The following is an 8,343-nucleotide window of genomic DNA, read 5'->3' on the forward strand; positions in this document are numbered from 1 at the left end:
AAAAATCAAATGCCTACTTAGTGCTTAACAAGGTCACTTAATTATATATGACAATAAAAACAAAAGAGGAGATATGGAGAGAGTCATTTCAGCCTCATTTCAATGGTTTCTCCAAGTAGTAGAGCTCTCTCACTCTCTGCTGGGTTCTTTTAAAAAATTTTTCAAAATTTGATATATTTTTGAGACGGGATTTATTTTATTATTATTAATGGCTTTATGAAACACGTCGAGGGAGAAAAATCAGAGAAAAGGGGGGAAAAGGGAGGGGGGGAACAGAAAAAAGAAATAAACACAGCATGTGTTGATTTACATTCAATCTCCATAGTTTTTTTTTCTGGATGCAGATGGCACCCTCCTCCATTGGGATCGCCTTGGATCACTGAACCACGGAGAAGGACCACGTCTCTCCCAGGTGATCATCGCCCAGTCTTGCTGTTACTGTGTACAGTGTATTCCTGGTTCTGCTTGTGTCTCTCTGCTGGGTTCTTAACCAGCTGAGTGGTGAGCTAAGGGGAGCGAGTCAAGCTCCCGCAGGTCAGAGTCTGCTTCCTGCAAAGCCTCCTCCCCCTGCTGCTCCCCCTCTGCTCTCTGCCCCACTTGCTGGCCCTCCCTTTCCTTTCCCAACCTGCTGCTGGAGGCCAAAAATGCCGTCCTCCAGGGTGCTCGCGGGTCCTCGCTGCAATGGTTTCTTCTCTTCCTGGTCTTCCATGACCGGGAGCTCCTCACGAGGTGGGTAGTCCAAGCCTTCTCTGAATGCCTGCTCCATCAGTGCCCCTGTCAGCAGAGGAAGCGAGCTTGGGCCGCTGGTGAGCTGGGGGGACCCCGGCCCCAAATCCTAGGGACCGTTCCTTCAGTAGCGTGGTCCTGTGTTTTACCATCCACAGAGCAGGTGCGCACACACACTCACACACACACACACACACTCACACACACACTCACACACACTCACACACACACACTCACACACTCACACACACACACTCTCACACACACACACACTCACTGCTTTGCAAATTAAAGCCCTATCTAGATCCTATTAACATTTTCACTCTGCCAGATGACTTGGGCCTTCTTGAATAAGAATTCCCTCTACACAAAGTAGTCCTGACGCCAAGGGAGCTTCCAGCCTCTTCCCGAAGAGCTCCAAGGAGGACGAACCTGCCGCCTCCTCTGGTGGCCGCTTCTCTTTGGGGACAGCGCTCAGCGCTAAGAAATGTCCCCCACGCTCCAGCCTAGATCGACCACTTTTCAGCTCCTCCGGGCAGAAGACACAAGGAACAGAAAAGGGAGAGATGGAAAATCCAAGGACTTGTCAGCGTTTGGGTATGTCCCAGCCTCTCCCCGTAGCCTACGCCTGGGGGGGATAAATGAGCCTGCACAGTTCTCCTCCGCGGGCTTCTGGCTACGTGAGTCACCGCGGTGTTGAGTCTCCCCTGCCGTGGCCTTTCCCCCTCCTGCACGCTCCTCCCCGGCCGGTGGGACGAGGAGGGTCCGGCTGCAGAATCAGGGGCAGCTTAAGGCTGCGGCGGCTCCTAGGGGCAGCTATCCAGGAGAGAGGCTGGAGCTGGCGGCAGCCTCGTCCGGAAGAGCTCCGGCAACCTTTGTCTCCCCTTTGGTGAGTCCATTTCCCTAGCGGCGATTTGGTTAAAAAAATGAAAGGTTGGTGAGCTCTGGAAGGAACTCTGATTGTGACTCCCCTTACTCTAGACTAGAACACAAGCTAAATGGCTGCAATGAGCCACTTTCCCAATGAAGCAAAAGTGGGATGAGGAGCCAAAAAATGTTAAAAGCAGGCCCGAGGCCCCCCACTGCCGGCGGGAGCCCCCCACTGCCGGCCCGAGGCCCCCACTGCCAGCTGGAGCCCCCCACTGACGGCGGGAGCCCCCCACTGCCGGCGGAGTCTACTCCTTTCTGCCATGCGTCCACCTGGGAAGCAGTGAAATGGAACCCATCTGGAGGAGGGAGGGGCTTCTCATGGGAGGGGGCTGCAGAGCTAGCTCCGAGGGGGCAAGTTCATGTTCACCACTCTCCAGCCAGAGGCGTGGTGCAGCCGCGGAGAGACAAAGCCGCTCCCGGAGTCCTCCCCAACTCTTGTTAATGAAGCTCAGTTGTTTCTTTCATTTTAGAAATCGGTGCTTTTCCACGGCTGGAATTTCCAAACGTGTCTTTTTTAACCTCTGGTTATAAGACTTCGAGAAGCAAAAACAATCGGGCAGACCCCACAAGGCGCCCTTGCCAAGGGCGGAACACATGGCTTCTCCCTGGGGGGCCTCAGGACTTTGGATCTGAGCCAGCCCCCCAGGGGAAGTGCCGGACCCTCCTAGGAACCAGCCGCCTGAGCGGGATCAGGTGAGTGGCCAGTAGCGCCACCTGGTGCCTGCATCTCCCGGTGTTCGGCTCTCGAGTTTCAGACTCTCTGGTTCCCGCGGGTCTTTCAGACTTACAATATTGGATGGACAGAAGGGCAGCAAGGCTGGGGGTTGAGAGCACCTTGTCCAGGGTCCCACAGGAGAGAGGGGGGGCTACAAAACCTCTCTCCGGTATGATCTGAACTCAGGTCTCTGGACCCGCTTAGATCAGAGTCCCTCCTGGGCCTGAGGCATTTCCTTCCTCTGCTTCTGCAGGTGTTCTTCCGAGCCCGCAGGAAGCCCCCAAGGGAAACTTCCTCCTCCCCCTTTGGGCGCCATCATGGAGAGGCAGCTTTTGTGGCACAGCCAGGACCCCCTCCCCGCCTCTCCCCCCAAAGGTGGGGCAAGCAGGGCCCTGTCCCAGGGTTCCTCCAACCCCCGGGTCAGGAGGCCGGGCCTGCTTCCTCCCCACGACTTGGGCAGGTGAGCCCTGCCCTGGGGACCTCCTGGTCCTGCTCCTCCCGAGGATGGCCAAACCCGCTGCCCGGGGCTGCTGGCCCTGCCCCGGGTGGAGCTGCCGACTCCACCCGGAACTTGCAGGGGAGGCCCTGAGGCGGCCCCCACTCCGGGGCCCAGCCTAGCTCCGTGAAAGTGAGTAATGGGTGAGAGCCGGCCACAAGAGGCTGGGAACCGGCTCTCCCAGCTCTGGCTCAGCCCTGTTGGGTGCTCTTGGGAAAGTCCCTCCGCCACAGGGCGGCTCTGCTGCGGGTCCTGTTACCCAGATGCTGCACTCTGAGTTCCCTTTTCTGCTCCAAATCTGAGCCGGTGTGGGCTAGGTCTCCTTCCCCCAGGCTCAAAGTGCGGCTCTGGTCCCACAATTCCCTCTCCAGCTCCTAGGTTTCCTCCGGTGAGTCATCCCTGGAGTGGCCGAGAGACCTGGATTCTAACCCTACCTTGGCACCTTGTAAGCCGGGTACCCTTAAACCAACCTGCTCCCTCCCCCAGCCTCGGTTTCCCCATGTGTCAAATGAGGGCTTGGACTGTTTGGCCCTCAAGGTCTCTTCCAGCTCCCAGTGGGTAAGAGAGCAAGCTCTGCCAGCCCAGCCTCCCTCCAGCCTGGGGAACTCTGGGAAAGGACTTTCTACAGCCCTGAAAGTGGAAGCAATTATCCTTAAGTGAAAGGGCCCTAGGAGATAAGGAGGCTATCCCAGCCTGGTGGGGCCCAGAGCCATCTGAGCAGGCTGAACTCTGAACTGGCTGGCTCCAAACCAGGGCCTGGGGCTCAGGACCCATCAGCCCTGAGCCTGGGCGGGAGAGGGGGTGCCAAGGACCCCCTGTGCCCCGCCCCCAGCAGGCACACACACACACACACACACACACACACACACACACACACACACAAGCACACCTACCAGCTCTAAAGTCAATAAAACCTGTGTTTTTCCTGGCAAAGCCCATGGGGAGCCATGGTCACCGGGTACACAAACATGAGAGGAGAGGCAGGGTGGGGCCTTCCAGAGAGCTGAAATCAGGGCCAGAGCAAGTGCAGGCCTGCCTCAGGCAGGGAGCTGCTGCTGTGCTCCCACCCCCTCGGGGGACCCCAGCCCTTCCTGGTGAGCTAGGGAAGGAGAAGGGTGAGGGGCCAGGATCTCTGGGACCCCAGGCAGCTTGGGAGGGTCTCTCGGCACTGTCAGGGGAAGCATCCAGGGAGCTCCCCATGATTGGGTCAGTGCTTGTTCAGAAAACCTTCAAAAATCAGCAGAAAGGACCCCAGCTTTGAACCCCAGGATCAGCAACGAGGGACCTCAGAGGCTTCACCCACAGGTGAATGGGGATCTCCCCTGCTGGGAAAGGCAGAGGGGGTGAGCTTCTCATCCCTGAAGGTCTCGGAGCAAAAGCTGGAGGACCATTTGTCCAGTGCATATTAGAGTGGGGATCACATGCTCCCGTGCTCCCTTTTAGTTGTCATTCAGCCTTTCCTTAAAGACTCAGCTTCCTGAGATGGTCCATTCTAACCTGGGACAGTGCTCACTCTCCCTGGGAAAGGCTCCAGGGCTGCATGCATTGTCAGCCCTTCTCTTCCCTTGTCAGGATGCTTCCCCCACGGTCCTGGGTCTCCTCCCACCCCTCCGACCCCTCCCTCCTTGGCTGACTCTCCTCCAGGGTCTGATGCCCAAACACGGGGCTCTGTCCTAGGCTCTCTCCTCCTTCCCCTCTATTACTGCTTCACTTGGGTTTTCGCCCGCCCCTGGATTTAGGGGCTGTTTCCATGCTCCTGATCCTTGGATCCCCCTACGCTCTCCGCTGGCCTCCAAACACACATCTCGCACTGGAAGTCCAGGAGAGACCTTATGTTCAAAGCATCCATTTTGGATGCCAGCTTCCCCGCCAATTCTTCCTAACTTTCCGGCCAAGTCCGGCCATCCTCCCAGTTACCCAGGCTCACAAGCAAGAGTCATCCCTGCTCCTCATTCTCTCACTCTCCTGCCCAATCAGGTGTGGGGTCCTATTCATTTCATCCCACAACCTTTCCCAGATACGCCCCCTTTGCTCTTCGGACCGGCCCCACTCCAGTGCCGACCTTCTGTGCTTGTGAATTGTGAAGCAGCTGCTGGGGGGTGTCTGCCCCAAGTCTCCCCAACTCTACCCTTCCTCCGATCTACAAACCAAAGGGATTTCCCTAGCACAAAGTCTGGCCGTGTCAAAGGCAATCAGTCGTATCACAGTTAGGTCACATAGCAAATCCCGGGTCTGACATTCAAGTGCCTCTCCCTGACGCCCACCTGTCCAGCCTTTCCCATGCCCTGCCGTGCGATGACACCCTCCGTCTCCTGACGCCAGGGCGCTGACTGTGCCCGTACCTGCCATTTTCCACCTCCTGGCTTCCCATAGGTCCCTGCTGGGACCTCCCCATACACTGTTCTCCTGGTTCCGCTCACTTCCACTCCCCAGGCTTTTCAGAAGTCAGGCTGCTCATTATTTCTTATAGAACAATATTTTTCCATTACCTTCGCGTACGATAAATGATTCCACCATTCCCCGATGGATGGGCTTCCACTCATTTTCTAGTTTCTTGCCCCTACAAAAAGAGGTGGATTAGGAGGCAGCTCAAGTCTTGGCTTTGCTACTTCCTGCACCAAGGCCTTAAGCCAATTCCTTCCTGTCTCTGAGCCTCATTTTTCCCATCTGTAAAATGGTGACAACACTTGCCAGTTGTTAAGTCACTCAACAAAGCATATAATAATCACCTACCATAGGAACTGGCTGAATAAGTTGTGGTGTATAAAAGTAATGAATGATTGTGGTTCTGTAAAAAAAAAAATGATAAACAAGCTGATTTTAGAAAGGCCTGGAAAGATTTACAGGAACTGATGTTGAGGGAAACAAGCAGTACCGGGAATACATTGTACACAGGGACAGCAGGATCGTGTGATGATCGACCGTGAAGGTTCTTCTCAGCAGATCAGTGATCCCAGGCGATCCGGAGAGACTTTGTGTAGAAAACGCCCTCTACATCCAGAGAACGAGCTATGGAAAATAAAGGTAAAGCCACGCATACTATGTTCGTTTCTTTCCTTTTTCTTCTGTTTTTTTTTTTTTTCCTCTTGTGGTTTTTCCCTTTTGTTTTGATTTTTTCCCCGCCCAACATGATTCATAAAGAAATGTGGTTTTTTTTTTTTTTTATTTTAGTGTAATTGATCCAGCCATTCTCCAGCTGATGGGCATCCATCCGGTTTCCAGTTCCTTACTACCACAAAGAGGGCTGCCACAAACGCTTTTGCACATGTGGGTCCTTTTCCCTCCTTTTGATTCAGACCCAGAAATGGCACTGCTGAGTCAAAGGGGACGCACAGTTTGATAACTTTTTGAGCATAGGTCCAAATTGTTCTCTAGAATGGTTGGATCTGTTCACAGATCCACCAACAATGCATCGGTGTCCCAGTTTTCCCACATCCCCTCCAACATTTATCATTATCTTTTCCTGTCATCTTACACAATCTGAGAGGTATATGGTGGAACCTCATTGTTTTTTTTTTACACAATTACTTTTTTTAAATTGTTCTTGTGTTTTAATTCATTTGAACTAATATAAATCTCTTGTTCTTTTTTTTTAATAATTATAATTTTTTTATTGACAGAACCCATGCCAGGGTAATTTTTTACATTATCCCTTGCATTCACTTCTGTTCTGACTTTTCCCCTCCCTCCCTCCATCCCCTCCCCCAGATGGCAAGCAGTCCTTTACATGTTGAATGGGTTGCAGTATATCCTAGATACAATCTATGTTTGCAGAACCGAACAGTTCCCTTGTTGCATAGGGAGAATTGGATTCAGAAGGTAGAAATAACCCGGGAAGAAAAACAAAAATGCAGATAGTTCACATTCATTTCCCAGTGTTCTTTCTTTGGGTGTAGCAGCTTCTGCCCATCTTTGATCAATTGAAACTGAATTAGCCTCTTTATCGAAGAGATCCCCTTCTATCAGAATCCGTCCTCAAACAGTATCGTTGTTGGGGTATATAATGATCTGGTTCTGCTCATTTCCCTCAGCATCAGTTCCTGTGAGTCTCTCCAGTCCTCTCTGTATTCCTCCTGCTGGTCATTCCTTACAGAACAATAATATTCCACAACATTCATATACCACAGTTTACTCAACCATTCTCCCATTGATGGGCGTCCATCACAGTTGTTATAATTTGCATTTCTCTCATCAATAGAGATTTGGAGCATCTTTTCCTATGGCTAGAAATGGTTTCAGTTTCTTCACCTGAGAATTGTCCGTATCCTTTGATCTTTTGACAGTTGGGGAATGATTTGTATTCTTATCCGTTTGACTCAGTCCCCCCTACATTTTAGAAATGCTCGGCCTTCATTCTCGAAGAGAACCAATGACATCCCGGGGAGCCCCACGCGAGGATTTGGGGGCCGTGTTTCTCTCGGTCCAGAGGATGATTGTTCTTCACCGAGGGCCGGAGGCTGGGCCGGAGGCTGGGCCCTGCGTGTATTGGCCGGGGAGCTTTTCCCAAAGCCCTCTGCGGGAGATCCGGGAGGGGCTTCCTGCCCAGAGGCAGCTCAGCTCCCCCACAGAAGGTCCTGGGAGTGCAGCAGGGACAAGCCGAGGCAGTCAGAGAAGAACTAAGGTGGGGAGACTGAGGCTTTGTTCGGGTACCAGCCTCCCCCAGGATGGTGTTCCTTCCCATTAATGCTTTATCAGGCAGCGGTGGTTTTGTGCCGGCAGTGCTGGGCGCCGACCAGACAGGGAGCTCCGCGGGGCTGGGTACTCAGAGGAGCCAGGGACCCCAGAGGTTGGCTAGTCCGTCCCTCCCCCCACTCTAAACAGTAGAAAACTGGGGTTTGGCTTCCTTGGGGTCGCCTGGTCCCCCCTGCATGCTCCAGGCTCCCTCTGCCCTTCCCCCCCATCCATGGCCTGAAGGAGATATCTGGGCGGCTCCAAGAAGGGGTCCCTCCCGGCAACCCCAGGCCAGGGCCTTCCCAGCAGCCAGACTCCTGCAGGGGAGCCCCAAGGACAGCCCGGGGGGAAGGAGCAGGGCTGGGCTCCGTCCAGCGCCTGCCTTCGGGCTCCAGCGCCTGCCTTCGGGCTCCCTGCCTCCTCTCCACCCCCCCCCCCCCACAGCTGCATCCCTGCCTGGGGCCGCTCCTTCCCCGCTCCCTCCCCATTCAGGCATCCTTTTAAAGCCAGCTGGGGAGGGGGAGCAGGGAACAATGAGGGGCCTTCTGAGTGAGATCGGGATCTTAAGACTTCAAGGGCAGGGGCGGGGGGCTGGCGTCACTGGGCCCGCGCTGCTCCTCCTGGGGACCATGTGGGGAGAGCCGGAGCCCGGAGATGGAAAGAGCAGAAACAGCTGTGGCCGCGGGGCCCGGGAAGGAGGCAGCCCAGGCCGGGGCCTCAGCCCAGGCTACCCGGGCCCCCTCTACCTCCCCCCGGGTTCTCCCCGGCGAGTTCTGGGGGCTTTGCCCTGAGGTCCCCTCTAGCT

At 54.6% G+C, this 8,343-nt stretch overlaps 1 long non-coding RNA gene across 1 annotated transcript; it reads left to right on the forward strand.

Annotated features, from left to right (window-relative positions):
* Positions 1–3,872: 3,872 nt before the first annotated feature.
* Positions 3,873–8,097, forward strand: LOC127552318 (uncharacterized). The gene is made up of 3 exons (XR_007951326.1): positions 3,873–4,172; positions 5,763–5,891; positions 6,039–8,097. It is a non-coding gene; the product is annotated as an uncharacterized LOC127552318 (long non-coding RNA).
* Positions 8,098–8,343: the final 246 nt, after the last annotated feature.

This window comes from Antechinus flavipes, chromosome 2 (genome assembly GCF_016432865.1).
Source record: "Antechinus flavipes isolate AdamAnt ecotype Samford, QLD, Australia chromosome 2, AdamAnt_v2, whole genome shotgun sequence".
NCBI lineage: Eukaryota > Metazoa > Chordata > Mammalia > Dasyuromorphia > Dasyuridae > Antechinus > Antechinus flavipes.